General features: G+C 33.9%; 1 long non-coding RNA gene across 1 annotated transcript in view; it reads right to left on the bottom strand.

Annotated features, from left to right (window-relative positions):
- Positions 1-753: 753 nt before the first annotated feature.
- Positions 754-23788, bottom strand: part of LOC116216676 — a 53443-nt gene continuing 30408 nt past the window's right edge. The window contains exons 2-3 of the long non-coding RNA XR_004159933.1: positions 2180-2257; positions 754-864 (exon numbers count right to left, since the gene is read on the bottom strand). This is a non-coding gene — a long non-coding RNA (uncharacterized LOC116216676). The remainder of the gene's footprint in view (positions 865-2179; positions 2258-23788) is intronic.

Raw genomic sequence — 23788 nt, 5'->3', positions numbered from 1 at the left:
TCCATTGCTCGTGAGTAAATGGAGGAACAGAGAAATGGAAGATTATAATGTCTTAGGACATCTTTTTCAGCGTTATACTTCTATCACCTGCAGAAGTTTTATTTGCCCAATGGCTTTTGATAACAGTGAAATCAGCAGTACAAGTATGACGAAGTGGGTATTTGACTCAAAACAAAGCTTAGAAGAGCTACCTCAAGTGCCAGCCTTTCTTGAACAACTGTTCTCCTGTTTCATGACTGTAAGAGATTAACAAGTTTGAAGTCAACTATGGAAAAACTCTCCTAGTAGAACTATTTTATCAGTAAATTAGAACACATCCTGTAGTCTGCCAACTTTACCAGAACTGTGTAAGTAGGCTGTATGAGTTCTGTAAATCAGGTTTCTTTTTCATTATATCTTTTGTGATACTACGCACAAGATCATTCATTTCATAATACATTCTTGAACAGGTCTCAAACGCTAAGTCCTGAAGTAAATTGTCACTTATTATGCCAAATACAGCTAAAACCATAAATGACTGCTGCTGCATAAATGTTGTGTTTCTTTGGTTGTCCTTCTTCTTCAAAAGACGTTAAGAAAATACATTAGGTTTTAGATCAAAAAACAGAAACATTCATATCATCATGCTTTCTCGCACTCACAGTACTACCTGGAATGCTCTCCTGTGGCTGGCTTTGCCATTGAAAGAATATTTTTAAGTATTGCTAATTGTTTGTTTCTTCTTTGTTTTTCTGTATCTGTGCAGAAGTAAAATAAAAATCTTTCTGGAAATGTGCGTTTTCTTGATCTTTCTTTTTTAATAGCATTTGTAATGTTTTCTTTCCAGTTAATTAATCTTCTGCAGCTACATGTAATCTTCATGTTCTGTTGTGTCAAAGAGACAAAATTACAAAATTATTCTGATTAAATTATATGAAAACCTATGTTACATATTAATGTACAAAAAGACCTAATTCTTAACAAATAGTGTTTGACCAGGAAAAAAAAAAAATGGAAGATGTACTGCTATTAAATTAATGGTGCACTTACTCTTCTATCACACCTTTCTGTCCATAGATTTCAAAGGACATGAATAATACTTTCTTTATTTGAAGATGGGACAACTGATGCACAGAAACTGCTGGCTGTCTAGCAAGTGAATCTGAAGATTCAGTAATCACTATATATTTGATGTTATCCCCATTGACCTACAGTAACTTATGACAGTGGGATGATGCTCTGTATTTCATGGAAAACTATCTGCAAGATGCAGAGCATAAATCACTTAAGGGTAAAGAATATAATCACACTCGTGAACCTCATCAAGTTGATCCTCATGCATAAATTTAAACTCATACTAAAATGTGTGTAGACCCAGAACTTGAGGAGCTGTATGAGCTGTATTTTATTTTATTTAGAGAACCAGCAAAATATTAGTGTACTTCTATGATGATAAGTATGTTCTTGGAATAGATTTTAATGGTGCATTGATTCTCTATCTGGAAAGAAATCCAGTCAGTACAATTCTCAGCCCTAGATAAAGACACTTACCATTAATATATTTTTCTATTAAATAAATATCAGTTTATTACCCACTTTCTTAGCTATTTAAAATTTTAGTGTTTCATTATTTTACTTCAACTAATAAAACTGTATTCTGGAATCTATTTGACATTTTAAATTAGCTTCCTTATTATTAAATCAAAACTCGTAAGCATACAAATGTACTACAGCTTATTTATAATTGCGCTAAAATTTCATAGAATTACATTCAATCATGAAATTCATATTTTTCTGTACCACTATATTTTTTGATACATCACATTTATTTTATAAACTCTTTTTCATTTATATACTCTAGTATCAGGCTGTAAATGAAGAGTTACATGAAAGATAATTTTAAAAAAATTCTAGATAGTCCAAGTTATTAGTAATTCCCATTGATCTTAATGTTCTTAGATGGAGGAAGTTTCCTGATGAAAACTTTTCTTCCCTTTTAGATCATCAATAATGATGAGAATAATAATAAGCAAATTTCTAAATTCCAGACAAGCTTGAGGAATTTTGTCCTCCTAACAGTGAATTACCAGCTCTTACAGAACTTAATAGGATACTTTTCATGCACATTCAAGGACAGTATTTGATTCATGCTGAGGATAAGCATGCAATCCAAGTTCTGCCAGTGTAATATATATCTAACCTGCAATATGCCAGCTACTTCAGATGAGTACTCATGTCTCAGGCAAAGTCTTCAGTTGTAGCAAATCAGATGGTGGCTCTGCGAAGTGAAAAAAACATACACAAGGCACATCTATGATAAGACCTACATCTGAAATACCTAATATCATATCTTATCTTCACTGTGATTTTCGTTTTTGTATCTGCTTTAAACTTAAAGAATTCTCTATAACATTACCGGTCTAAATAAGAGGTTTCTGCACAAAAGGAAAGAAATGGTTGATTTTTTTTTTTTTCCCCCCCCAGATGTTTCTTTTAGGATTGGAGGTGAGAGGGATCTGTTCCAAATCTCATGCTTTAAAACAGTACAAAATGTTCAACAATTCTATGAATGTATAAGTTAGCAGAGTTAAAGAAATCAGCAAGGAACCAGTGGTGGGTTGCTCTGTGGTTTATTTAAGAAGTACCTCTTAGAACAATCCTTCTAAAATTTTATTTGAAGGCAATTTCATTTCATTAAAATGACTGGTGGCTGTTCAAAATAAAAGTGACAAATAATGCTTGTTACCAGTAAGTGAAAATTCACCACATCACACCAACATCAGTTGTGTAGTGATTAGAATTATTAGCATATTATCAAAACCATATCACAAAAACAAACAAGTAGCTACACTTCTGCTTTTCCAGTGTATCCAAAGTACAACTAAGCTAAAAACTGACTGAGTACAAATGAAGAAAATGATTGATTCTTTCTTCTTCAGGGCAAATGTTCAAATTTAAAGACAATACAGAGTGAAAGTCATTACTGTTTCAATGATGTCTCACATCCCAACTGAAAACAAAACCTAATCCCATTCGAGGTCAGCTACAAAACATTAACACAAACAACAATGTCCTGTGTTAACAAAAAAGCCTCAAGTTTAAATCCAATTTTACTTTTATGATGTGTTTGAGGCAAATGAGTAATTACATGGGGAAATATTAGACTCCCGCTATCTGTATTAAATCTATGCTGTAGATAAATGAAAATACTTCAACCTCCAGGGCTTTCTGGATAGAACCTATCAAAGTTAATTCAGTTACAGAATATCTACCAAAACCTGTGACTACCTCTAGACAGTTTCAGTCCCTTATTTATCGTAGATGAAATGGGCACAAAGGATTTTCATGCAGTTATCATCTTTATGAACAGAGATAAGCAAGTCCTTTTTAAAACAAGTCAGAACTGCCTGATAAATTAGCCTACATAGCAAGTGCTTTGCACATAAACTACTTTTTCTTTTTTAATTTATTATAAAGACAGTAGTAGATATAATCAGGATTTCCAAATATATAGTTGAGTTCTTGCAGTAGCATCTTTACAATATAGAGGTTTACCCTGGGTAATCAATTATTTATTAAAAAGATATGCTCTTATAGCAAATGTTATACATATATTTATATCCACTTCTTTTTCAAGCACTTCTAGTCTGTGCATTGTGTCTGTGAAAATCACCCTTTCTTTAGGACAGTAATACTGTATTTATTGCACTAGCCTGTTTCTGAAAAAGCTTCTGGAATGTGCTCATGGCTGCAGGGTATGTCTTCTATTACTTCTTTAAAAGAAATTGACATACCAATTTGCAGGTGATTCAAAACTCCATACCAAAAGGCTGTAGTGCTGCACAAAGACATTCTTGGTTAATATTAGTCTGTGTCATGACAATAATTTGACATACTGTGAAACAAAACACATAGGAACAGAGTCCTACTGTTCTTATGCCACAGGCACTTTTTCTGTTTCAGATGGCTGATACTCACTGATATAACAGTTGAAGCAAATGTAACAATATACCCTCCTATTTCATTTCACAGTAAATGCATACATCCATTTTACAGTCCATATTTTTGAGTTTTAACTAAACTTTAATGAGCTTGTTTACTTGAGAAACACCACATTGTTCATTCTATCAGCTAGCCTGGGAAAAAGCAAACTTAGTAAGAAAGCCACTTGCTTGAAAATCTTCTGTTGTCTAGAAAACCTAAATTGATCATTAATGCCTGCTATTAAAAATTAGACAGGGATATTTGAGCCTTACGTAGAAAAGTGAAACACTGCATCCAAAAGACTGACTGAAATAAAACAACTCAATTCAATCACTTTGAAGTGAAAACGGTATTATAGCCTAAAAAGGTGAAGATATTAAGAAATAAGTCTTGGAATTTAAAATGTTCAAGAATGAAACGAATTCAGAACACATGCTATTGATTTTCTCCATATCACAGTTTTGTTTTACTCCTGTCCTTTCTGCTGCTGCATGGTGAATGAAAGTAACAACTTGTCTTCTTTGTCCAGGACTGTACATGAGCTACTTGTTCACTCGTTTGCCTCATGTAGAAAGGCTCAGAGACCTCACAAATCTGCTGGTTTAAACACTGTCCCTTGGGATGCTGCAGTATATATATGCATTCTGCAGAATGTCCTAGGTTACAGTAGTTCTTTTAAAATCACATCATTCAGGTGTATGAACTTTTCTAAATTGTCGTGTTATATGGTTTCTTAGAAAGCATTCACCGCTATATTAACTGAACTCTCGTCAGCGAAAAACAGCTTTAAATGCTCAGTTATTTCAATTCATTGTGAGACTTATCTAAAAGCAATGTAGTTCCAGTGACAATTTTCTCATGAGAGCGTGAATCATTATTTTTACCATTGACAACACTGCAGGAAAACTCAAAATCTTAATTTTGATGTCTCTGTGAAGAGCTTACAGCTTGCTGTAAATGTGGGACATTTGTTATTGCCTTAAGTTTAGTCATCATGTTTTTTATTTCTCCTTTTTCTTTAATGGAGAAAAGAACTATATGTGCATTAGAGTGCACCATGGAATTAGTTTGTTTCCATTTTAAGCTGTAATTTTTTTACACTACCAAGATCAAAGTCAGAAGTGTTGTTGGTGTTTGAAGCAGAAGATATTGTAAGTTTTCATTAGCTTTAGCTTCTGTGAGAATTTGCTGTACAGTCCTGAACCAACCAGAAAAACATTGTATTGTTTGAATAAGCAAGCCTTACCTTCCTGAATCAGCATCTCATAACTGTAGACCGTCTTTTAAAGAGTAACCCTTGTCTACTGCACTGAACTCCTTGACACTGAATTTGCTTTGATTTTCATGCTGAAGAGAATGCACATTTTAGTGTTTTCAGTTACTCTTGCAGCTGAGGAGATACCTTCCAGTAATCTGTGCCAGTTACATTATCAATATGCTTAGAGGTTCTAGTCTAGGTAATCCACGCCAACTGATGTAAAATATCTAATAAGAAATACTGAAGATCCTTTCTGTATTTAAAAACTACAAAATCATAACTTTCATTTTGCTATCAACGGACTGCTACAAGAAAATATTTGATAAAATGTTCATTCTCTTCCTAAAAGCAAAATTGGTACCTCTTGAGACCACCTAGTCCACCCCTCCTTTTCAAGTAAGGTAACATAAATTGTCCAAGTTATTTTTAATGTTCTAAAAAGAAATACATCCAGACTTCATACTAATGGTTATCAAGAGGTGATTTATAGGATAGGTCATTCATACCTTTCTTGCTTCATAGGTAACAACTTGATGCCTTTGTCAGAAACAGCACAGGAGCTGCTTCTCTTTGTCACATACTTTCATCATGAACAGCAATAAAGAAAGTTGGCAAAGCTGCCACCTTAAACACTAGGCCTTGGGACACTTCCATATCTGTATCTCTGGACTCCAAAATGTTCTATTTGCATTGCTGATAATATAACATAAAAGGAGATGAGCATGAAGGAAGAAGTGGAGTTACTGACAAAGAAATGAAATCCTGACTGTTGGAATGCTGGAATATTTGCTAGTGATCTGGATGAAAAATTACAGAGGATTCAAAATCATTTAATATATTTAACATAGTCAATATGAGTACTATGATTTTCAAGTATCTAGAGCAGAGAGAAAAATGAGCTTCCCTGTTCATAAATACAAGGTAATGTTCTTAGAAAGTATACTTGGAACTACCAGCTGTAATTTCACTGTAGAGCTGAGAGAAGGAACAAATTGAAAGAGACAACTGTATGAATTTAGAAATCAACAACAACAACAAAAACATACAGCTGAAAACAATAATGAAGAAAATGTAGTGATACAACGTAGCGATACAAGTCAACAGTATAGCTTCACCTTGAACACTGACGATTTCTGGTCACTACGCCCATAAATCATATAAAAACTTCAGTATTCAGAGAAAAGTGACAGAAAGGGTGAGTACAAAGAACTACAATGGAAAGTGCATTGAAAAGATGAGTAGTAACCTGCCTGAGAAAGACACAGAAAAAAACACATGATCCTATTGGTAAGTTCTCAGAGAATAACAATGTTTCTGCTAAAAAGAAATGTCTTTCTTATGCTGATGTTTCAGTAAGATGTTTCTACTCTTAAAACAGTGGTTTGAATGGCTCCTTGTTATGCAAGTTACTATATTATTTTCTGGCATGGATTAATTTGTAACTTTCTTTGAAGCAGCTGGCAGAGGGTACCATCACAGACAAGATCCAGAATACTGGAAGACAGAAAAATAGTCCAGAAAAAGAAGAAAAAAATTTTCTGAAATTTATCAGAGGATAGTCTAAATACTCTACTTGTTACATTTTTCACAAACACATTAAGATTTCACAGATTTCTATTCCATGTCATTTTGAAAAACTTCCTGCATACTACAATTTTCAAATTCTGTTCATATTTTCCTTCCTTTTGATAAATGTGTTTTCTTGGATCCTTCAGGAAATCTCTTCAGAATAGCACAAATTTTCAAAACAGTTTAATAAACTGGGTTAATCTTTAATACAAATCACTGAATACTTCTGCTTCTTTATGTGTAATAGGGCAGAACAGGGAAGGTTTCTTCCAGTGATTCCACACTGAGACATATTTGACAGTCATAGTATCTAGAAGGTTTTTTTTTGTTTTGTTTTGTTTTTTTTTTCTATTTAGACTGTTAACCATACTTGTCCTCAAATATATAGAATATTTCCATATTAAAACATACTAAAATAGTTTTTCTAAATGGGAACTTTCAACATTGTATGTTAACATGTTCACAGTTTTCTGTTTCTTTGTACAAAACTGTAGAATGCCAACTGTCAAACAGCATTAGCTTAAAGTATGTTTATGTTTTTCTTGTTGCTGCATTCCTTATATCTATTTTTACCTTTTTTTTTAAATTATTTAGAAAATTCTTCTGCTTCCATTCCTGAAGGTTTTCCTTGTTCTGAGAAATTTCAGAGATGGTGGCATTCACAGATATTTTGGCACGGCTAAGGCCACATAAGTTGAATAAACTGAATGACAGGTTATAGGAACAAATTCACTAGCAAGGAGAAGTGTGTTCTTTCATAGCTGTCAAAAATGCCTTTCTGCATATTTACAACAGCCAACTGATTTATGGGACTGCAGAAACCAGAGCATAGTGTTATACTCTGAAAGAAATACGACTTGCAATTATTTTTTCAATTTCTTGGAAGATGTATAAACCAACTTAACTATATTACTTCAGGACTTTACACAGACAGTGTTACATTATTATTCAGAAATTAGTTTCAGAGAAGATCTACAGTGCTTATATGTCCAGTAATGCTTGTGTTTTAGCACTAATTCTAGTCTAGCATATTATCTCTAGTAGTGGATGGTGAGCTTATCCTTCTCCAGAATGCCTTTTTGATGATTGGAAGAATTAGAAATTTATTTCTGTTTCTACCGACAGTTTATTCAGTATGCACTTGGCCTAAATTTTAATCATCAAAATGCTGATATCAAATTATTATTGATCATAGTGACTCGTCACTGAGTTAGCGGAGATTTTCCCAGTCTTCAACAAAATTTGGATCAAATCTTTAAGATAAACTCTCTTAATTATTACCTCTTAATTATTACCTCTCTTAATTATTAATTATTAGAAGTAGTTTTTATGATTACCGATCAAACTTTTTAACGTTACTCTCCATTTTGACCTTTTTTGAAGAAAAATTAAGCTTCTTTCTTGTTTTTCACAAGTAAAGAGTCATCAACAAGACTGCAAAATCTTACTTCTTTTTCCTGAATAAACGTTCACAATAAATAAATACAAAGCCAAAGAAAGTAAAGCTGACAAGGAATGTTTGTATGACTAATCATTTCCCAAAATCACATAAATACCATTATAATCTTCTGTCTTTTACTAAGAGGTATAAATACCATGCAGTTTTCATTCTCCACCTTTCTATTCACCATGAAGACAGAAATATAGTAAATGATTATTACAGTATGTATCTGTAGTGCTTGTCTCTTGTTGCTGTGGTCTTTTTTTCCCTTGCTTCTTTTGGTGGGAGCTATAAGTCCCCTAAATAAAATTAAGAGAGTATAGTAAGAAATTTCCAGAGAGGAAAATTGACATAGGAGCTTATTGAAAGAAAAAGTGCTAAAATGATAATGTCTTCATAAAAATATTCATACCTTTTCAATATTATGCTACGTACTAACTACAATACCTATGATAGGTATTATTGAGGATTTTACTGTTGCTTTTTGGTAGTTTAATTAGCATACCTTATACCTTCTAATAAAGAAAGCAATATTCTTAATATTTACATAGGTGAAAATTCATAGCATTGGATCGTTTTTCTATGACTTAATAAAATCAAATGTAGCTCCAAAGCCCATGATGTCAATGCACTAATTTCCAGAAAGGCTCTCAAAACGGAATTTGGAACAAAAATACTAGAGCAAGGGTTCTGGTTTTTTGTTTGTTTTGTTTTGTTTTGTATAGCTGGTTTTGTTTGTTTTTTGTTTGTGTTTTCCAAAATAAATCTGAGTGCTAAAAATCAAACTTACTTAATAATTTATTTTATCAATATTTATCAGAGTATTTTCAATGTTATATAAAAGATGACTAGTTTCTATTCATTTCCAACTATTTTGTGATTTTGAAAACACACCCCAAAAGAATATCCCCCTTTCTATTCATTTGTTGTTAAAAAATACATATTTTTAAATGCTCTATTTATTCTTATTTTTTCACTAAAATAATTCTTCAGTATAATGAATATATAAATTCCTCAATGTAAATAATCAATCACCAAAGCAGAATCATAATATTTAAAATCCAATTATTTTGGCTGTGTATAAATTGCTATTTCAATATTAAATAATTAAATAATTTTAAATTCAATATTCAGGGCAAATAAATGTGTTCTATTACACAGATCTTAACAATTTCACAAGTGTTACTTTATCTGAATTCAGTAAGACTACTTGTATGTATGTACATGTTTTTTTGAGTAATTAACATAATTCAGTTCTTTTCATCCCTGTAAACTTAATATATGAGCATTGCAGTGTAAATCTTCTCATTTACACAGATTTGACAATATCAAAGTAAAAAACTTAGAATAAAAAAATTATGAAAATAGAAATAGGTAAAATACTGTCTACTAAAGTATGCTTTTTAATTCAATTATTCCATGTTCCTGTTTGATTTTACTTCTACAGTAATTACATTTGCTCACATTTTACTTATTTTGTGATCAGAGCCATTTACAGCTAACATGTACCTTAAGTGTACTGGGCTGGGTTAAAGAAGGATTTCAGGATTTTGGATTTTATTTACACAACAATTTTCTAGTGCTTGCTCTTGCAAACTCCACTCACTGAAAAAGTCAAAATGTGTCTGTCTCAGGAAATAAAGAAACAGCAATCTCTTTGATGATAACTGATGCACAAAAGAATACATTTGACTCCACTGTTTAGAAAAATAGATATTTAGAGACATTTTAGCCTGATGTCCTTGTTCCTTTTTTCTTTTTCTCTGCATTCCAGACTAACTAAATTCACTAGATTAATATCAGCACTTCTCAAAACAAATGCGTAATGTCCTCATGTGAGTTTTGATCTGTGATATTGACTCACATTGACCAGCAGATGAGCTGGTCTCTTGTAATTCTTATATTTCTTCTTGCCGCTGTGGTCAATTTAAAACTATTAGATAAAATGGGCAAAATGTTACTCATATTTATTAGATATGCTCCTAGCATTTCTCCTTGCATATCATATTTCTACCTCATTGTTAAAACATGTCTTTTCTGTTAGCAGTAAGAACCAAGGGAATGACAGCCAGGTCCTGCTGTCTCGCATATTAGCAGCACAACTGACAGATTATAGTTGCAGTGATTGCAAAAATCATTGAAAACTTTGTTTTTTATAAGTGCTTATTAAAGTTTAATCAACAGTGTTTTGAAGTAATATAGGTAGATTATTTGTAAAATCCCACGAGGTCAAAATTTTTGTCCAATTGGCCTGATGCAAAGCCCTTTAATTCTTTGAAATAAATTTCCATTCTGAGTGAAGTATCAAGAGAATATTGGTAGGACTGGTGAGCTAATCTTTTCCACATCAGAAATCAGGATGTAAAGATCACTTTGAAGTCCTGAAACTGTATCAACTCTTAGTGTAACTCAGTAACTGAAAGCACTGTGCAGTTCTTTTGGTGTTTTCATGTTCTATAATCATATACAATTATAGATAAGTGCTAATACATAAATAAATCCTGGAGCAACTTATTTCCTAGTTCTGAAAGAAATGTTTGCTACTAATCAAAAATAGGCAAAGAACAAATGTATTCTAGTGAGACTGTAGTGTTTCTACATTCCCATATTTTTATGATCTAATTCAATGATTCTGAAAAGATAAATATACTTTCAGAGGTAACAGCATAGCTCTTATTAGAAAGATTTGATAGTTACTTTTTTTGCAATTCATTCCTAGAAATATGGATTGTACAAATAATAAAAAAGGATGCTTTATCAATATGACCTAAATTTAAAAAAATGCTTTAGGAATTATTTCATGTGCTATTTAATTAATACTTGTCTGAACCATTCTTTGTTTTTGGCTCAAAGCTTGTTTTCTAAGGCATCTCTTGTGATAGGACTCTGACTTATCTAGGAGATGAGATGCTGTGTTGCAGTCAGAATCACTGTGTGGACAGTTTTACATTCAAAAGTATTTCTTTGGAGCTGTTTGCCTTCAAAAGAGAGTGCTCAGGAATGTTTACTGGCGTAATAACTCCAGCTTGGTATGGGAGATTGGGGAATTATACCATCGTATCCTGTGAAAAACAGGATGCAGGTGGGCACCTCCCTGCTTTTCCTTATCTGCTGGCAAGGTCCGGAAGACAGGAACAAAGGAGATCCCAAAAGCCAGAAGCTGCCACTCCAAAGAGAGCTGACTCAACTACTTTGGATTTGAGCTGTCACTCCAAAGAGAGCTGACTCAACTACTTGCACAGTCGCCATTGTCATCATCAGCCGAACAACAACCTCTGGCAACCCATCAGTACTGAAGATCAACATCTGAACTACGAGCAATGCTGGAATCCGTGATGGTGACTGTCTCTCTCTTGCTTCCTACAAAGACTCCTTGCTTTTATTTCCTATCTTTTCTATCGCCCATCTTCCCTTCCCCATCTCCTTAAATGATCAGGATTTGTAATAAACTGGTTGGGTTAACATTTGATCTGAATCTCGCTGTCGGGTACACATTTATTCAAAGAACCTCCTTTCCCTCCTATAAACTGGAGCGAGGCAATACTGCAAATACTTAACCTTTCACATCATTTAGGAAGTGGGTTTTTTTTGCCTCTTTCACTTTACATCTCAGATCTGCAGTTACAGTTTGACTCCTAGTTTGACTCCTGCAAGATGTATCTGATATTTTCGCTGTAGTATCTTGAAATAGTTTCAAGATTTAGGAGTTAGAAGTCTTGTGGCTGAATTTCGATGTTACAGCTTCAGAACATCTATATCGTATGGGCGTGATACTGTCTATGGTTTCTGGACTTTCCTACACTTCAGTGTTTTCTTCCACTGTCAACAGTAGCTACTTATGTACATGGAGTGAGCATTAGTATTATTTTTCTGTATATGGGATTTACAGACATTCAGAGAACTCTGCTACAATACAGAAAATATTCTAGCTGTTGCAGCCATGGATTCTGGATTCCTTGCAAATACTTCGGATGAAAAGCTGCTAAATCTGGCTTGTCCTCTGATCTTGATTTCACAGTATCTTATTTTATTACTGATGCACCTCAGCCACAGAGTGGAAACAGAATGATCACAAAGCTAAGACTTTCAGGCTGGAATTTCATTACCTGAGCTCTACAATCTTCATCAAAAGATATTTAGGTTAGAAAATATATATATATTTTAGTTCTGAGAGCTGTCTTTTATAAATCAGAAATTTAACGGAAATCATACAATTCATTTGACGTGATATATATGTTGTAAATATTTCTTCTTAAATTGTTTTTTAAAGATTAATTCATATGGGTTTACATATGAATCTAGCACTATTTTACAGCATTTTACCAATTTTAAATATATTTTAATATTTGCTGGATAGTATAAGCACATACCTTCTTTCTGTTGAGTGAAAAAAAATTACTGAGTGATTTCAAAGATAAGGCTATTTTAGTCCATCCTGTCATGCAATCTTCTGGGTCCCAATCTGGGCCACAGGTGCCCTAGACCATAGAGACAACTTACAGTAAGTTCTCACACCATTTACTAGATATCTAACTCAGATACACTTGCCAACACTAAAATTAGAAATATGATTGGGTACTGTAGGTCCTTCCAGAGGAAGTAGTCCAAGTTATAATCTCAGTGAAAGTACAATAAACAAAATTAAAAAGGAACACTGTCATTTTTAAACTCTTTCCAGTTCTTCCTCCAATCTGATATAATTCAGCTTCCCTGCACCTCAGTAGATATTGCAGTATGCTCCTGAACACTGTATCATTTTTATTAGTGTTCTATATTTAATATTCCCTTCTCCTACTGTCTGCTGAAACCAAACAAAAGCAAAGATCTATTCATTAATGTTATTCTTATATGATGACTTGGGCCAGACAATATTTTTCTTCTTCATTTTCAAGTAGCTTAAGTATTTCAGCCAAAGTGTACAAAGGCCACTTATTAATACAAATATCATCATAGCAATCTACATAAGATACAGCTGACCTTTAGCTACATCTGCCCAAAATAGCCTTGTCAACCACAGCTAAAATAAATAAATAAATACACAGAATGTGTAAATAAATAGAAATAGCTTTCTTTTGTCGAAAATTTTTTTTGTTTGTTTTTTCCTGAAAATCAGTATAAAAGTATGGAATAAAACAAGACAATGACTACAAGAGTACTGTAAAAAATAAGTAGTATATTAATTTTAGCCTCATCCATAATAAGTTTGCATTAATATGACAAGAACCAAGACTAAAATACTTTCTTACAAGGTAGGTAAAAATGCTTCTAAGAGCCTTTCCCAACTTTAGGTTGTACTGAGAGCAAGCAACAGTTAGCTTTTATTGAACAAAACCTCCTAGATTTTATGGACTAAAAGGCAGGGTTTTATCTTCATGGTAACAAGATGTGTCATGGTTTTATGATTTTTGATATCGGTATTCCACATAATAACATCATGTAGTGCACTGGGAATTAAAGAGTTAATGCTGCAGTTCCACAGGAGTTAATGCTGCAGTTCCATGGATTGTCCATATTTGTGGGTATCTGGTTCTCAGAAGAGAAAAAAAATTACATCTCCCAGAAGACTTCACTGTTCTATTTCCATTTTCTGTTTAGAGGTAAAGATAAAACACAAGATGGCCCCCTTCTTTTTCTGCTGATGTATGCTCTCTAGCTGTCTTGCCTTCAGCATTAGAATAGGGCCTTCAGTTTTGGACACTCTCTTATTTATTTGATTTATTAGCTTCAATTCCAATTATATTGTATTATATTGTGTTATCTCACATTCCAATAGTAAATTTGTTTTCTCCCTTAGCTCATTGCCACCGTTTTGTTTTTAGGCCCACCTCCCTATCTTTTCCCTACCCCCCCTTCCCTATCTCAGAGAAGGGTTCTGTGGGTCCCCCTGCCCCAGTACTCACAGTACCAAAACCAGGCTTAAAAATGTTGAGAGGTGAACAGAAAACATATAAATTCCCTGTGTAACATGGTAGAAAAACAAGCATATACAAAAGCCTACAGCAATAACCATTTTCATCAGAATTTTGCAAAATAAGAAATATAGAACCTTAAACATCATGGTATTTTCAATGAAATCTCTGCACAAGATATAGGTAAATATAGCTAAATTGAAACAAATGGTGATAGACTATAGCAGAAAGACAATGCATAGCTTAATGCAAAAAATCTATTACTTCAATATCCACTGTCATTAAGCATGGATCATACTCCTACCCAAACTCTAATTTTGTGTCTTCAGTCTAATCAGTCAATTACTATCTCTCGGCCAACTCAGTTTCTTCTGCTTTCTGTCCCTAAATTTAACATTTTAAAAATACTTCCCATATTCCATCTTTCACTGCTAAGCCATTTATCTTTCATCATTCTGTGTAAGTAAGAAAGATTTTACATGTTTTTTCTAAAAACTTTAGCATACCTTTACTAGAGAAGTTTATTTCAAAACATTCTACCATGCTCTCAGATTCTCTCAGTGTAAGAAACGGGACATATGGCTATACCTATCTCAAACTGACATAAGAGTGTTATGTTAAAATCATGATAAAGAGCAATGGTAATGCACAGTATCTACAAACTGAGGCAAATGTAGTTAACCTGGCTTTTCAACTGCTATTTGACCTTCGCAGATATTCTTATTGTGGAGTTTTCAGTTCATTGAGTATTCTTCCACTATTAAAATTGGCTCTAAAATGAGTGGTGATTGCCTATGAAAGTCTTCTAATGATGACCAGTAACTGAAACTTACAGTCAAGCAAACTCGAATTTAATATAAAACATATTGCTAAAAGAACAAATTATTGGTTTTTCAATTTTCTGTTGCATTCTCATTAAACTTTGAACTTTTCTAATCTGTATGTCTTCGTTAGTGACAGAAGTAATTGTTTGAAAGGTATAAAAAGTTTTTATATAAGTCCAGCAGATATTCATCTTCAGACCTTAAGCAATGTCAACAAATCTCAGCGCCAGCATGAAGAAATACTGTTTCTTCAGCAAGTATTCCTTCCATCCTCCTCTCCTCCCTTCCTTCCAGAACTCAACTAAGAGAAATATGCTGATGCTAATCATGTAGAAGATAGCTAAGATATTGGGTGCAGGAAGTTCCATTCCAACCGAAGTCATTCTTTGATTCTATAAAAAGAGAGGCTTCATCAGTGACGTGTTGATAGAAGAGGCATTAGAAACTGATGTAGATCTTTTGAGTAATGTATGAATAAAAAAAGAAAAAAATAGTGTTGCTGATACAATCAGGATCTGGATTATGCAGAAGACATGACTTAAAACTCTACATGGAGTGGCTTCCATCTATCACCCAGAGCAAATATTCACAACAGGATGGATCACTGTTGTAACTACAGCAGGATATAATCTTGGATTACATTTGTGGTGGTTTACAAAATCATATTTCATTTCACCCTTCATTCCTTTAGGCATATTATTTTAAAACTGTACATACATTACACTGAAATCCAGCTCTCTTTTATTCTCTTCAAAAAATTTAAAAGATGGCTAGCCTAAGATTTCATGTCAAGTTTCTCCATAAGGAAAAATTTGCAGCTGAATTATAGACTGAAGCTGTTTAAATGAAAGTTAAGAAATGCTTATCCAGCTCTAAGTTTAGTGTGACTTATTGAATGTTAGCTTGTTAATGCAGAAAAGAACATATAGAGTGCAAAATATTTGCCTTTTTTTAGACTCTCTATGAAACATTATGCATGCATAAGACAGCTGGTTCATGGATTACAAAATTGCATAGCCAAGTTTTAGATTTCTTCCAATAACAGTTTAGCTTGCAGCTAGAGGCAACAATTCCATAGCCACTGACAGAAAAAAATGTAATAGAAAAATCTTTTTTTTGTAAGGAATTCACGTGGGCTTTATTTCAAACAAAAGTCAAAATATTCCAAATTTTAGGTCAATGCAACACTGTCTCCACATACTTGTACCTCATAAAGGCTATAGTTTAAAAGAATCCTGTGCATATTCTGTTCTGTGAGTTAATTTCCCAAACCTTCACATTTCTAATCATGATCTAATCATTGCTAATTCTAGCTAGACTGCTTTTATATTTGAATGGGAACCCTTAGGTCTTGGTCTGGACCAGTGATTGAGCACCTGATGAAGGGGTGTGGCCAGCTCTAGGAGCACAGATGCAAGCAATTCACCTATGCGACCAGAAGGAGTGAATCTTGTGTCCACTCCTCCCTAACCTCATTTAAGAGCTGACAGTGAAAAGGGAAGCTTCTGTATTAGGAGGTTTTTTGTTTTGAGTGTTTCTGGTGTTCAGTGATCATTGAAAAGGGGTAAGTTTTTCTTTCTATGTTACCAGACTGTAACTACTGCTTTTCTTGAGTGACCTGAATACTAGTCAAAGGTAATTATGTTTGTACCTATCCTTACAGCACGCATATAGTATTTTGTCTATAAGTTGCTATACCTTTGGGGAGAGGGGGAAGCATAACTAAACATAAATTAAGTTACTTAGAAGGATTGTCATTACTTGTGATTATTCAAACGTAATGAAGTGTGAAATGTATAATGGACCAAACCTGAGAGAGCGCTAGTAGGTTTGTTTTACAGTAGGGTGTGGAGTACTAACAATGGAATTTTAATCGAAAGAGATAACCCTGGAAGGTCTTTTTATTTGTTCTTGGTTTTAAAAAATACGTTCATTGTTAGTTTTGTCTGTGAAATAGGGAGTAAAAATAGCATGGTATCACTCGAATGAGATTTGGTCTACGTTTTTGGTGTTACAATTGAATTACTTTAAGTATCTAGACATATTCTGTAAAGAGACTCACTTACAACATAAAAAATAAAAACAGTGAATCAAATTGGGCACCTCTGAGGCATATAGGTTATAGTGAGAAAGAATAGGAAGAAGTAAGTTTTTAAATCTTTGTCTGATCCTGAGTAGTGTTCACTGATCTTGAGAGTATTACTCTTCCTTATGTTATTATCAGGCCATATGTTAATAGAAAATATTTGGGGGGGAAGAGGCCAACAAAATCAGGTGACAACAATTACTACAGGGAAGAATTTTTGGTATGAAGTAAAACTTACTCTTTAAATACTGCATCAATCCTAGTCTATGTAAAATGGAAGATTAAGTTTTGAAAAATTTTATTTGGGCTTTCATATTTAGGAATCAAAGCACAATTCAAAATCCTCATGGTTTATGCGGAATGCTGCATGGGAAGCCTAATAATTGTACTGAAAATTCAGGCAAGCATGACGGGAAATCCTTGATTTAAAACTGGATGAGGATTTTAGAGACTTCATGATGAAGAAACTTCTCAATTATTCTCAGGTGTATCTTGGAACATTCTAAGGGTTTTTGAGTCTTTTTTTTTTTTTACTAGTAGTTATCTAAATTGCTCTTCGTATTAAGAATCAATTGCTTAATCATAATTTTTTTTAGTAACATATCATGCAATACTTTTTCATTTTAAATATTGTGAAATTGAATAAGAAGTATGGAGTTACCTATTAAGTAAAGTGGAATAAGGCCTTGTTTATTTTAATGTATGTCAACAGTTACTAGTAACTAGATAATGTCCAAAATCAAATATAAATCAAAGCTTAATTTTAACATATATGCTGAAGTGCTTTATCTTTCAGTGCTCAGAAAGTTACCAAAAATAATAAATTCAAGTAGTACTAAAAAAGCTAGGTTTTATATTATGGTTCTAATCTATGATTTAGGATTCTAAATTCTCTGCATGGCTACTACTTTTCCCCTTTATCTCATTTTTCTTATTGTCTTTTGCACATAGATATAGTTATAGAGTACCATTCATTTTTCATGTAGCCTATATGATGATTATTCAGCATATATCATTATTTGTAGTCTTCCTCCTAATTTCAAGATTTTGGCCATATTGGCTGTGAAAGCAGACAAGAATATCCTTTTGTCTTTTCTGACTTGTGCTGAACAGTTCTACAGACTCTTATAGCACAGGACTGCCTACAGATGCTCAAATCCAAGACTGACAGGTCTGTGGGTAGAGACTTCAATGTAAATTTTGAACATATTTCAATAGCCAATTTGTAACAAATTCCATGAAGTGCGAGAAGGCATTTTATGTTTGTAGATATATACACAGAAATATATAGATGTATAATAAGAGAAATGAAATGACAATCTTAAAGAAGTAGGTTGAGATTGATCCAGACACTTTTGAAACACTGAATATCTGCCCAGACTTTATTTCAAAAATACTCCTTTTGTTGTTAATGTTACTATCCCCCTCCAGTTATCGAAAGTGATTCAAAGCATAAGTGTATTGGCAGATAGTTGATACTGGTCCTTAGGCTAACCATAGATGCCCTCAGTTTCATATGCTGGCATGCAGGTAAACTGAGATTGCTAAATGAAACATCATCCTCCTATGCACGCTGCCAGCCTCAGTAAAGAGGCTTGGGTGGGAATAAGAATTTTTCTGTACAATATTTGCCTTTAAAAGCAGTCTTCATAGTGTTCCCTAATCAGAGATGTACATATATTATTCAGACAAACAGATTTGTCCAGGGAGATTGTAAATATCCATTAATGTAAGTTTTCTTTAAGAAATGCTTTGATAAACATGTGTCTCATCCCAATTTATAGGAGGGAGATGAGGTTCTCTTATATATGTATACCCAGCGTGAGATTAAGAAGCAACAGTTCAAACACTGGTCCTACAAATTTATTATGAATCCTAATCAGGGAGACAAGGAAGGGAAGGATGACAACTATTATGAATTAGGGTGATGGGGAAGGGAAAGAGGACAATAGAAAAGATAGGAAATAAGCAAAAATTGTGTAAAGCGGGGATAGTCACCACCAGGATCTTGCTGTACACTATTCCAATAATCGGAGGCAAAAGCTCAGGGAGCAGCAGCAATGTGGCCAGCCTTGGGCAGCAAACAGGTAGCAGGAAGAAGCCACAAGGTAAGTCAAAGAGGAAGCAGCAGGACTTGAGTAGCAGGGCCAGGAGAGTCAGCATGCGCACGTTCTGTAGTGAGGAATCTGATGGCAGATACCTTCTTGTTCTTCAGCATGGAGGTCTCAGGTTGTGAGAATCTTGTCAGAAACCTTTTGGAGGAGAGTAACAGCAGCATGTCTGGCCTTAGGCAACAAGAAGGTGCAGTGACAGAGTAGGTCCAGGAGGGAGAGGGGCAAAACATGAGGCTTCTCATGTCTGAAAACTCACTTCTTCATGAGATATGTGTTGCCAGAAAAACCTAACCTCATGGTTGTAGGTCCCCTTTTTATGCTTTTTTCTACCAGTGTGGCATTCCTGGGCACTTGGGTAAGAGTCATCTGCCAGCACCCCCTGAGAGGGCTATCTCCCTCAAGAAAAGCCCACACAAAAGACTGCTTCCCAGCCATTAATCTGTGGCTTATCTCTCTCTTGTTGCCCTTGGCCTTGTCCATCTGTGTCTCTCAGACAAAGAATTTCTCAACCTTTGCCCAAGACTTGCCTGGATTTGTCAGTATGTGTTTTCCAGACAAAGGATTTCTCAACCCTTGGCCAGGTTCAACTTGGTTCATCTGTGTCCCCAGCAAGCTTTGAGGCAATGGCATAAAAGAATAATCTCTTACAGTAGTAGATTATTATTCTTTTACAGTTATCTCTTACAGTATGCAGCTGCTACTCCTTCAAAACTAGATTCAGACACATATCACTGATACACATGTGAGATGCAGTATTTTCTTTGCTTTTTAATGTATATTTATTGATTCCATTGATAAAGGCATCTGTTTTATATGAAGTCATTATTCTTGTGCAACACTCTTTAGCAGCTGCTAAGGGTTTGAAGGATAAGAATGTAACTAATACACATTAATATAGAAAGATCTTGCCAGATCATAGCAGTATCACTGAATCTCACTTCTAGGAAGTTAGTATGTTTTTTCTGAGTGCTTTGAGAGCAGTAAGGATTGTTAATTACTTGGAAACAAAACTTGAAACTGCACAATGATTTTTGCACAGATAGTGAGAGCTCTTTATAAAGATTTTTCTTCCATATTTGATTTTTTTAAGTAAACGATTCCTATGTCTTAATTTTCCAGATAAATTGTTATTTCTGAAAATTGAAACTTTTCTTTATTAAAATGCTAATATATGGAAGAATTATGAAGTTGTGTTTGCAAGTCAGTTTAGGCCCACACTAAACTGATCAGTTTGGTCCTACACCATGCATTAGCAATGTCAGGGAACAAATTTTTCATTGAGATGGGAAAGTTTTCTGGCAAATAGTTTTGCAGAAAAAAAAACTGATTGAACACCTGCTGAAATTATGAAGTGTTCAAGTTCTGATCAATGTCAGATTGTTCTGGTTGCATAGAAGATGGTTCTGTAACCATGTGACTGAATGTTTAAAGAATTTTGTGCACAAAGCCATTTTACTGAAATGCTCACTGCAGTAGCAAGTAAAACTTCTGACAAAATGCTTTTATTATACTGTACTGTGGCAATTCAGTACTTAGCTCAGGATATTTTTTTGTCCATTCTCTGGCTGAGAGTACTGTCTTTTTTTATTTCCTGTGTTCATTTAGGACTCCTAGAAATTATTACTATACCAAAGAATAACACTGATTATATAAGAACAAATAAAATGAAGAAAAATGGCAATCCAGTGTTGCATATCAATCTCCTTTATGCCGTAGGAAAATACTGTAGTAAAAATGCTGCATCATATTTTTTGCTACTTATAGTAGCATAGACTGTGAAGCAATATTGAATGTTTTCTGTTATCTAGGACCTCTGAGTTTTCATACCATCAAGAAAGATTGACAGGGAAGAACAGTTATTTGAACAATTTCTACTAGCTCCAAGCAGGTATGGATTTGTTATACCTGCCAGCTGACCCTCATTTCATGTGTCAAACATTGTGTTGAAATTGAAACAGCAGCTTCTGATGTTCATTTAAGTTAACTGCTTCTAGGTTATCCTCTCACTTCCCACTGCTTTGTGTCTTTACTGTTAAGGATATCAAGGGGATATAGGAAAGAAGGATCATTTCAGAAATACTAGTGACTATTACAAATAGATGGAAGATTTACATGTGACTTGAAGAAAAGTGTTCTAAATATTTAGCTTGGTAACGGGGCAGCAATGAAACTTCTAGGCAGAATTTAGTATTTCTTGAAAATGTCACAGGGGACAGAGTTCCACTAGTTCATATGTTTGGGTGGTACTGTTTGCTCTGTGTAGCTGCACAGGCCTTACTAGAAAATATATAGTATTTTGTATAAGAACAAAAGGAGTATATGCCTCCCAAAGCCATAACAAGAGACCTTAGCGTGTGTATATCGACTTAAGGTCATCTTGCTCCCTGAACAGCTGTCTCTTGTAGTGATATAGATAAGAGAGACTTTCCCAGTTTCAACTGAACTTTAAACTCAGCAGGAGTTACAAGCCAGAAGTCACTAACTCTCATGTACTGGCTGCCACTCAGCTTTGTATTCCAACTGTCCTCCTTGCTTTTCACTCTCTGGTCTTTGCTATGAACCTATCAACTTTCTTGTAACATTCAGTGGTGTGTTTGTATACTCAGATCCCCTGGATCTGGATGTAGTTATATATAACTACGTGTATAAGTTTTCAGGCCTGGGATAAATATTTCCATTTTCTTTCCATGCCTCAGCTAAAGAAGTTCCATGAAAAGTTCCATGATTTCATTATTTTTGTTGTATGTGTCAAAGGTTAAACAGAAAGCCAGTCATTTTGTGTTTAAGAAGTTGAAGGGTTTGAGACAGTGCTAGGGAATATAGTTCGCTGTCCATACAGTCTTCCTCAGGTAGACATCACTGATGATTAAAACATAGACTGTGGGGTAGTAAATTTGGTCTTTATTATGAACAAACTGCAGTGAGGGAGAACAGAAATTAGTTTAGGAATTCATAACTGCTCATGTTTATAATTAATATTATAAATATATTCACACATACACAAGCAGAGCAAGTAAATATTACTTTCCTAATCTTAAAAGATGTAAGATGTAATATTAACTACTGGGAAAGATATAACTGCTCTTCTGCTGCTACTAACTGTGGTAAATATTTGCGTTGTCTGCTTGAGTTACCTGAAGATTTTTTTGTACTCTTATTTCTTACCTTTTTTTACTCTGAAAGCCTTAGTTGAGCAGTAGGGACTGCAGAAAAATATATATTTTGACCTTACATTGGGGAAAAAAAAAGGTAGAAAATTACTTTTTTCCCCAGCTGACCAGACCTCATGGATCAAATGGGATCTCATGATAATTATATACTGATAAGGTCTTTTCAAGACAGGAGGAAAAGAATGGTTTTTTTCACTTATTTCTCTTACTTACAAGGTTACTGGTTCAGGAGGTCTATAAGATATTTTGACAATTTGGGTACTGATTCGTGTTCAGTCCATACCTACATCTCAACTCCTCTTCCTTTCTGAGAAGATGAACATTATTGAAGTTGTAAGGTTATCAATTAGATGTAATTGAAAAGATTTGGTAGAGTAGAATTGTACTGTATAGAATGATCTGCTTAAATTCTTCTTTACTCACTTGAAAATGTCATGGAAAAAAAAAAACAAAAATCAGGTTCGAGGAACTTGTCTTTTGTATAAAAAAAAAGAATATCATGCAAGAAATTTGTTTTTATATAAATATAAAGCAAGAAAGAATTAATACACGTGTGGCTGAACATACAGATAGTTTTTGTCCAACTGTATTAGTATACCTATCTTTGGGTATGTAACAAACACCACTTGCCAGCTTTCAAAGTACTAGTTTTTTGTAATGGAAGTGTCAAAGATTTCTACTTAGTTTAACTTCTGAGAAAATTTAACTTAAAACTATTTAAGTAAAATAATGCATTACAAGTAAAGACAATTCTCCTTGTTAAGGGAGTACAATTCCTTACCGAGTACTGTAGTGTCATACAGTCAAATACTAGTTTCTCATGTTACTGATCTCTAATGCAGTAAAATTAAGATTTTTAGACGTTCTTGCTTTCACAAAACACTGCGTAAGTTTATTCTATGGTACACACATCAGTAGTTATCAGTAGTTCTTGCGAACTATCAAGAGTTTTTGAGTGGTATTTTTAACTTCTAATCATGTGGGAACCACTTGCTTAAAATCAGAATGTAACTTAAAAATGTGACTACATTTTAGCTGCCACTCATCACCACTCCCACTAATCTTGAAAACAAAAGACATGGGAGAAAGCAGAACAATCTAAAATGTCTTTGTATTTGAAGCTAATCTTTTGTTTATTTTAGTTGGCTCTCTGATGTAAAGCCTAACATTATGATCCACTGAGAAACTAAAAGTATAGGAAAACATGAAAAAAAAATAGCAATGCTTTATTTTTTTTGTATGAGATGAAATGTTTTCTGCAGCCTTTAGCACAGTGTGAAGTCAACAGTCAGTAATTTACAAGGTTTTAATCCACAGAAAAGCACAACAAAACAAATATGCTGAGGAAGAAGGAACTCTTTTCTTCTTGATCAGTTTTTCTCAATGAACAGCAACATTTGTCAGAAGAAAGAGTGGGAGCATTCACTAATAGGAGCCTTTTTTTCTCCTTACTG

Source organism: Meleagris gallopavo, chromosome 5 (genome assembly GCF_000146605.3).
Source record: "Meleagris gallopavo isolate NT-WF06-2002-E0010 breed Aviagen turkey brand Nicholas breeding stock chromosome 5, Turkey_5.1, whole genome shotgun sequence".
Lineage (NCBI taxonomy): Eukaryota > Metazoa > Chordata > Aves > Galliformes > Phasianidae > Meleagris > Meleagris gallopavo.
Note: the sequence above shows the minus strand (reverse complement) of the source record. Positions and strands in the feature narration are given on the sequence as shown.